Genomic DNA, 9,475 nt, shown 5'->3' with positions numbered 1-9,475 from the left:
AAAGGGTGTGTGCGATGCAACCCCAGATACAGCAATCCCCTCTCCGATTTGATTGCGGCAGCACGAGTGAAAAGCAAGATTTGCTGAAAGCTCGAAAGAAACCATTCAAGAAGTTAGGGAGCGGACTGAGCGGTTCATCTAGCTCCAGTGGTTCCAGCCCAAGTTATACTGCAGTGTATTGCAGAATTTGCGGAGGGAGACATTCCACAGAGCAATGCCAGGGAGTGACTGGTAGTTGCCATATTTGTAGACAGCCGGGACACTTTGCTAGAGTTTGTCCTAAGAGAAGTTCCCGAAGATTTTAGGGAGCAGAAGACCGAGGAACAGACATAGGACACACCCGATGATAGAGTGGCAGGTATTGTTCTTTTATGATTATATTGCATAGGTATTGATATATACTAATGCATTCCCTACGATCATCTTTGACTGAGTTGCATTGAGATATGATGTATCTGTTGAGTCTGATTGTACTGCAGTATTGATTCCCTTATTTTTTTTGGAAAGAAAGATGGATATCAGAGATTTCTGTGAAATATTGTATACTACAGTAAGATGAGAATAAGATTGAGTTAGATTATGATGTACTTGTGTTTTCTAAGTTGACTGCATTATTGATATTAATATGCTGAACAAGTACAGAAATATTATAGATTCCTTTCAGGAGAGTATAAAATTCAGACCAAATATGGCTGATGAGTAAAGATTTCACGGTAAGGATTCTAGATTTAGAATTCCTTTGATATCTGTATTGTCTATGACTCGATTGATACAGAAAGGAGTAGATGGTATCCTTATGTATTCAGTAGATGTACTGAAATCGAGCCTAGCATTGGCAGATTGCCAGTGATGTACGAGTTGGCTGATAATTGCCAGATAAGATTTCAGATTTGCTTTATATCAGAAAGATAGATTTCAGAATTGAATCGATACCAGGTATTGGGTGTCATTTTAGAATTCAGTACATGATGATATTGAATGTACAGAATGACACTGAAAGAATTGAAAGATCAGTAGAATACCGACCAGGAGTTACATCTGATTTAATGTTTCTCTTTGGCATGTTTCAGTATGTTCAGAGATATTATGATGATTTCATGCTCGTTGTATCTATGATGTTTTGATATACTTACAGCATGTGATTGACTGAATCGAATATCTGAAGATTGTATTGAATACTCTGAGAATTGTGATTATTGTATACATAAATTATTCAGATATGAATCCTGCTTGAAACAGATTGTATTCAGAATATGCGATATCTGAAGTTAGTATACCGATTGATTTTGACACAGTTGAGATCATGATCAGTAGATAAGAATAATACCGATATCAGAAAGAACAGAAATGTCAGAAATTTATGTTTGGTCTGAATTGACAAATTTTCGTATACGATTGTTGTTTTGTATCTGCTTGAGTATTGTTATGGTTCTAAAACAATAATTGAGACAACTTATATTGTTTGAGGGCAGATTATAATTGCAGATGATATATAGCAGTTGATCAGAACGACATGAAGACGTGATTGATTGGTCAGAATTGACGATATTGCCAGAAATTGCCGTTTTATGAGTTTACTGAACTCACTAGATCAGTATAGATTAGTGATATTGTGAATCTGATTTGATAGTACTGTTATTCTGAGTCAGTGTTTGATACAGATTATTCAAACCGAATCAGAGCTGAATTCGAGAATTTCGGCAGTTCAGAGATTTAACCAGAATGTTCAGAACTTAAATTCGATAATCATAGCAGAACATCGATCAGAGTGACGGATATGTGATTTTTACTGTATGAGAATGATTATCGTATGATGTCAAATGTGTCAGATTTGCACGACAGAATTTGATATCGATAGTCAGAACGAATATCAGGTAAGTATTTTTTTAATTTATATTAATAACTGATTTGTTTGTACCAAATAGTTCGAATCTGAAATGACAGGTAGTGTCCGAAACGCACCGTAGTAGATTCGGTTTCATTTTGGTGAATGAGAATATATGATATTCGAACAGATAGTTTTGACATAGACAGATTAAATCAGTTGTGACAGAATTTGTACTGAAATGTTGGCAGAATTTGTATTGAAATGTCTGAATCGCCAATAAATGAAGATAGAAAGATAGAAATCAGAGGAGTTATTACAGAATTGGTATATTTCTGACTAGACATGGGGAGTATAATTCGATGAATTTCGTAATGAGATCACTATAATTACTTTCCAGATTGTGATATGATATGATTGTGATTGACAGATTGTTCAATCTATATCTATTAGTTTGTACAAGATGACGTACAAACATGACCAGATGACAAAGATCGATGTCAAAGAAATGGTCAGATTGATCAGAATGTTGGAGTAGATTATATCAGATTTTGGATTTTGATTGAGTTTGTAGTGGTGGCAGAACATACCATAAACTCATTCATATATTATCCACTGACTGATAGATAGCCAGAGCGTACTATCCAGATATTAAAAGATATTTATGGAGTTGTAGTGCTGGATGTTAGCACTAGTTGACATGACATATTGTCGCTGTGTGAATTATTGTACGATAATAATTATCAGATAACCAGATGGATAATGAAATAGTTACAGACGATACATTGTACAGTGAGTACTGCAGATTTCTTTGGTATAAGAATAATATCTCGGAGATACCTGAGATAAGGTCTGATACGGTCAGAGATATGACAAAGAAAATGTAGCTAATTCATAAGAGAATGAAGATAGCTCAGAACAGACAGACTTAATATGCCGACGTCGAATGGTGACGATTGGTATTTGAGGCCGAAGATTTAATATATCCTTGACTGGGATAAACAGATTTGATAACAGCTGATGATATTGATTTGGTATGAGCTGTTGATTGGTATATACAGATGTTGTATAGCCAGTATTGTGAGATTGATTCGGTCAGAGTTATTTCGAAGGGTATTATGATATTATGCTCTTGAATTATTATTCCAATTTAGAATCACAGATCCGTACAAGAAAGATATTTTCAGAATGAAGACTATTCTATTATTGAAAATACAGTAAATTGACAAGGCCTCAAACAGACTATCTGAAAGACAGAATTTGTCATGAGATTAAGATTTCAGAATGGATTCATTGAGATGAGTTTCTGATTTAAACTCTATTATACATTTCTTCTGATATAGTGCTTTTCATATATGAATTGATAGATTGTTTGCGATTTCGAGGACGAAATCATTTCTTAGAGGGGAGAAATGTAAGGCTTGAGATTTATTAGTCTTCATTGATGTGATATTCGGAAGATATGAGTATGCATGACATGTAATGAGAGGCACTGAATGAGATTATTAAGGGTTGCATAAAGTCTAGACCGCACCCGCGCTACGAACAAGACCGCACCCGCGGTTGATGGACAGAGAGTTGGAGATTATTTACAGAAGTGACACCGCACCCGCGGTGAAGAAGTACCGCACCCGCGGTGCATGGCCAGTAGGGTAGGAAATTTTATGCGAAGCAAGACCGCACCCGCGGTCGTCGAATGTTGGAAAATGAAAAGTGGTGCCGAAGCTTAAGCACACCCGCGGTCTAGATGGAGCGCACCCGCGGTGCCCTGTGCGAGAAAGCCACCCTTGATTCTTAGGTTGACACATGGCATATATATATATATCCACTTGGGCTGAGTTATTCTTCTTCATTTCCTGAGGAGAGAACCGAGAGTTATTCCAAAAAGAGGTGAAAGGCTTCTTTCATTTTAGGATTGAGCTTGTGCAAGATTTAGCCATCCAAACTTTAATCCAAGTTGAGATTCTTGTTCCTCTTGACAAGGGCTTCAAAAGGATATACTTTCTATATCTTTTCAGCATGTTTGGAAGTTGATATGTGGAGGAAATTCAGATATGTTTGTGATTATATGTTCTTGAGATCATAGACGTCGTAGAATCGTAAACGGATCGATTATCGGATGTCATATACAATTGTTATGAAATTCCAGCATATATGTGCATGAGATTATGCAGATTTTCAGAGTTTGAAATGGTTATGGTATTGACTATGAGTTGAGGATATATATGTTGAGATTTGAATTGATCGGTATCGAGAAACTATGCCGTTATACCGTCGAATTGTATCAAGATTTGATATTGAACCGTACTAGTATTAGTTTGAGTTGTGATTTGATATTGTGCATCTCAACATTGTCATTTCAGATTTGGATTGACATGTTCGATATCCCTACTTCGAGACTTCGAATTATTCCAACGACAAGAAAGGTATAATTCATGTGAATTCGGGAGATACGACTCGAATCAGACTTGGTTGGAGTTTCCCTAAATCACATACTAGATTTATTATTTATATTTGATTATGATTATGTCTTGTTTATAGATTTATATTCAAGCATTGAAATAGGAGAGTCATTGGCAGACTTGCTAAACTAGACGTTCGGTGGTATCGACGCTTCGGATCAGATTCAATCCGATTGTAGACATTCGATACAGACAGGACCGAAGTCTAGGAATAAGACGTACAGTCACCCCGATTGGGAGGGTAGGTGACAGACAGTGATGTCTTATTCACACCGGGATCCCTAGATCTAGAGTTAGAGTCGAGTCGAGTCAAGATATGAATTGAATTGAGTTGCATGCTTATTTTGATTTGGTTTCCTAGACTATGAAACCTATTGTTATGAATTTTATGCATGATAATATGCTTTATGATTTATATTGTGTATATGCATGTATACATGTTTTATACTGGGATTTATTCTCACCGGAGTATCCGGCTGTTGTCTTGTTTTGTATGTGTGCATGACAACAGGTGGGACAGGATCGGGGTCAAGAAGATGATGAGAGAAGATGAGTTAGAGTGGTGATTCCGAACTTATTGTAGATTTGGTTTAATACTTGAAATTTAGTAGTTAAACCTTAGACTAGTTTGAACTAGAAGCATGTTGTACAAGATTTGTATTATTATACTGGTTTGTATAATAGATTGATTCCATTACCTTCCGCATTTTAAAGAAAAATTTTTAGACCCTGTTTATCTTAATTGATAATTAAATCTCAAAGATGATTAAGATGATGATTAGCGTCCGGGTCCCCACAAATTCAACCCCAAAAGCTAGTTCAATGAGAGATCATTGTCCAAATTCATGTACAAAACTTCAAAAAAATTTCAAATCGATGTGAGACATCTTATTATAAATGTTATGTACTATACGGATACAAATAAATACAGTTAGATTTTGTACATGTCGGCCGCCCTCATCAAGAACTCAAAATCTTATTCACGTTCAAGTCCAAAATGTTGAACTTCACCAATAATGATGGTGACTTTATTTAAATGTTTAACAAGAATCATCTATATATTTAATTTATTTTAGGTTGTATTTGGATCAATAAATTTAAAGTTAAATATTTTAAATCTATAATAACTGAAGCGAAATATAATTTTCGTATTAAATTTATTTCTCAAGATAAATTTTTTCTTGATAATATGATTTTGAATATTTAATTATGGTTTTGTCTTTCTAGACAATGTGATAATTATGCTAAATTTTTTGTGATATATAATCTTTGCTTAAATAGAGTTTACTTCTAATAAAACTCTTACTTTTCATATTGTGTAAGTTTCCTTGTTGATAAACCCTAGAGTTATAAATAAGAGGATTCATCTCATGTAAGAGGGGTGATTTACGCAGAAGCACATACATACTATTGCACCTTTGCGCGCCATAAACTTTAGAGAAAATAATCTACAAGGATTGCTGGTGATCGAAGAGTGCTGAATCCACGTGTTGTCGTGATTGTTGGAGACATCTGCAGACAACAACTGTGAAGGAGTTGGCTGAAAATTTGTTTTTGTTGCTCCAGTTTTGGCATCGTGTTTTGCTTCCTTATATACCGTTTTAATGTAGTTCTTTGTTTTAGGAAGCATTTTATTTTCTCAACGTGTTGAGAAAATTGGTTTTTGATTAAAATAATTAGTGATATATTTTGCGTAAACTCGTTGGTTTTCTAGTGATTATTTTTGCCCTGAGGCACTGCGCAAATATCTATACTTGTGCAAAATTTATTATGTTCCATCGTATTTACTTAAAGTTAATTTGTGTTACAAAATTATATATTCTACTGCATGTTGTCTGAAATGTTTTAACATTTCACACTACAACATTTTACACAACACTTAATTATGATAAAACACAAATTTACGGTCACATACGATCTTATTCGGTTTGCTATTAAACAAAATACATCTCATACCTTACAAGTGGTATGAGAGCCTACTCTTGATATACTAAGTGCTGATCCTGACTGTTTTGTTTAACATGTTTGCTTATTATAATGGACACTAGCAAATACATCAATGCGACCACCAATGTTAGATAGTTCTAACTAGAGCCTATGGAATGTCAAAATCAGATTTTATATAAAATCCATATATGAAAGGGCATGTTAGCGCGTTATCAGTGGTTGGACTCCACCGAAGAGGGTAGACGAAGATGGTGATAGCCTGATAAAACCTGGAAGTGATTGGACTACCGACGAAGTACATGTTTCGAATTACAACTCAAAGGCATTGAATGTAATAACTGATATATTGCATATCAGCTTTCAAGAAGCAATCAACCCAGAGGGAACACTTCATCGTGTTATCAGCTTAGACTAGAAGCATAATTCCCTCAGTGTATGAGAACACTTTCGTGTTGTAATAAAAAAATCAGTTCTCACACACACACACCACCACTGAAATATAGTCTTGCACAAAGATAATAAACTTGTGTATGTAGTCTTTGACACACAGACGTTAAAAAAGTATTGGCTGGAAGGTGCTGCCTTCACTCTAGTCTAGGAGTTCAGTTAGGCAATTGAGTAAGTCCTAAGCTGAGTAGGTTTGTACAAATCGATTGTATAGATCAAAGTCTTCTAGTGGATTCTACCCGAGCTGGTAGAAGGGGTGACATAGGAGGAGTTGAAGTCTCCGAACATCCATAAACATATTTTGTGTATTTAATTGTTTAACTATTATTTTCAAACTGATTTGATCAGTTAGAGCATCCGTCAGTTCAGTTTTCACCATAACTGAATTGATATATGTCACAACTGATTCCCTTTATTTTTAGTTATTCAATTACACATGATATAAAATATATTAGTGTTTCTTAACGAAGGATTATTTCGAGTGTTTTCCGCTTGATTTAATATCAAACCTGATTTAATTCATCGGTGTAAACAATCTTAGAACACGAGCTATTGCAGATCTTGGAGAATATTGTGTGTGAAGCACCTCAAGGTGCCCAGCACACGGTCTGTAACATCCCAGATTCGAAAACTGTCCTCACTGTATCAAGACGAGTCTTTCCAGCGTGCTTATGTCCTCACTCACACGCACCCTGGGAAACTTCCCAAGAGGTCACCCATCCCAAAATTACGCCAAGTCAAGCACGCTTAACTTCGAAGTTTTTATGTGACGAGCTACCGAAAAGAAGACGCACCTTCGTGATATGAGTAGTACAAATCATATCTTTTAAGCCCTCTTCAACTGTACAGTCCATTAACATTGAACAGTCTCGGAATCCCTCTCATTCCGGTGCGGGATCGGTTCATTCATGTTCCCTCCACCTAGAAGCCTGCCAGGAGCCGCTCATTGTCCGTGCGACCTCATGGCACCGGCGATCACCCCCCGCTTCGGCCCCGGGCCTCACATGCCCACCAGCTTCCGCTTGGTTCGTCCCCGAACCACACCGTACTCGGAGAGGTTCTGATACCACTGTAACATCCCAGATTCGACAACTGTCCTCACTGTATCAAGACGAGTCTTTCCAGCGTGCGCTTATGTCCTCACTCACATGCACCTTGGGAAACTTCCCAGGATGTCACCCATCCCAAAATTACCCCAAGTTAAGCACGCTTAACTTCGGAGTTTTTATGTGACGAGCTACCGAAAAAAAGATGCACCTTCGTGATATGAGTAGTACAAATCAAATCTTTTAAGCCCTCTTCAACTGTACAGTCCATTACATTGAACAGTCTCGGAATCCCTCTCATTCCGGTGCGGGATTGGTTCATTCATGAACCCTCCACCTAGAAGCCTGCCAGGAGCCGCTCATTGTCCGTGCGACCTCATGGCACCGGCGATCACCCCCCGCCCTCTTCGACCCCGGGCCTCACATGCCCATCAGCTTCCGCTTGGTTCGTCCCCGAACCACACAGTACTCGGAGAGGTTCTGATACCACTGTAACATCCCAGATTCGACAACTGTCCTCACTGTATCAAGACGAGTCTTTACAGCGTGCTTATGTCCTCACTCACATGCACCCTGGGAAACTTCCCAGGATGTCACCCATCCCAAAATTACCCCAAGTCAAGCACGCTTAACTTCGGAGTTTTTATGTGACGAGCTACCGAAAAGAAGATGCACCTTCGTGATATGAGTAGTACAAATCAAATCTTTTAAGCCCTCTTCAACTGTACAGTCCATTACATTGAACAGTCTCGGAATCCCTCTCATTCCGATGCGGGATCGGTTCATTCATGTTCCCTCCACCTAGAAGCCTGCCAGGAGCCGCTCATTGTCCGTGCGACCTCATGGCACCGGCGATCACCCCCCGCCCTCTTCGACCCCGGGCCTCACATGCCCATCAGCTTCCGCTTGGTTCGTCCCCGAACCACACAGTACTCGGAGAGGTTCTGATACCACTGTAACATCCCAGATTCGACAACTGTCCTCACTGTATCAAGACGAGTCTTTACAGCGTGCTTATGTCCTCACTCACATGCACCCTGGGAAACTTCCCAGGATGTCACCCATCCCAAAATTACCCCAAGTCAAGCACGCTTAACTTCGGAGTTTTTATGTGACGAGCTACCGAAAAGAAGATGCACCTTCGTGATATGAGTAGTACAAATCAAATCTTTTAAGCCCTCTTCAACTGTACAGTCCATTACATTGAACAGTCTCGGAATCCCTCTCATTCCGGTGCGGGATCGGTTCATTCATGTTCCCTCCACCTAGAAGCCTGCCAGGAGCCGCTCATTGTCCGTGCGACCTCATGGCACCGGCGATCACCCCCCGCCCTCTTCGGCCCCGGGCCTCACACGGTCCTTCATGAACCAAATGGTAGAAGACTATGAACTTAAGAGTGAAACCTTGATTGTGTACTGTGATAATTCTAGCGGAATTGACATTTCAAAAAATCCAGTACAACACTCTAAAAAAAAACACATTGACATTCGACATCATTTTATTCGAGATTTAGTAGAGAAATGGTTGATTCGAATGAAATTTGTTGGTACAAATAACCAACTGGCCGACATATTCACAAAAACATTGGATTTTGAGAGATTTTCCAACCTTAGGAAGTGTCTCAGCATGTTTTCTGCCTAAACCATCATAGATGTTGTCTTAGATGTTACAACATCTCGGACAATACCTAACAAGCATGTGCATTTTTAGGACTTAGGTATTCTGCATTTCATTCATACTGTGATATG

The sequence above is a fragment of the Primulina tabacum genome, chromosome 4 (genome assembly GCF_025594145.1).
Source record: "Primulina tabacum isolate GXHZ01 chromosome 4, ASM2559414v2, whole genome shotgun sequence".
In the NCBI taxonomy this organism is placed as follows: domain Eukaryota; kingdom Viridiplantae; phylum Streptophyta; class Magnoliopsida; order Lamiales; family Gesneriaceae; genus Primulina; species Primulina tabacum.
Note: the sequence above shows the minus strand (reverse complement) of the source record.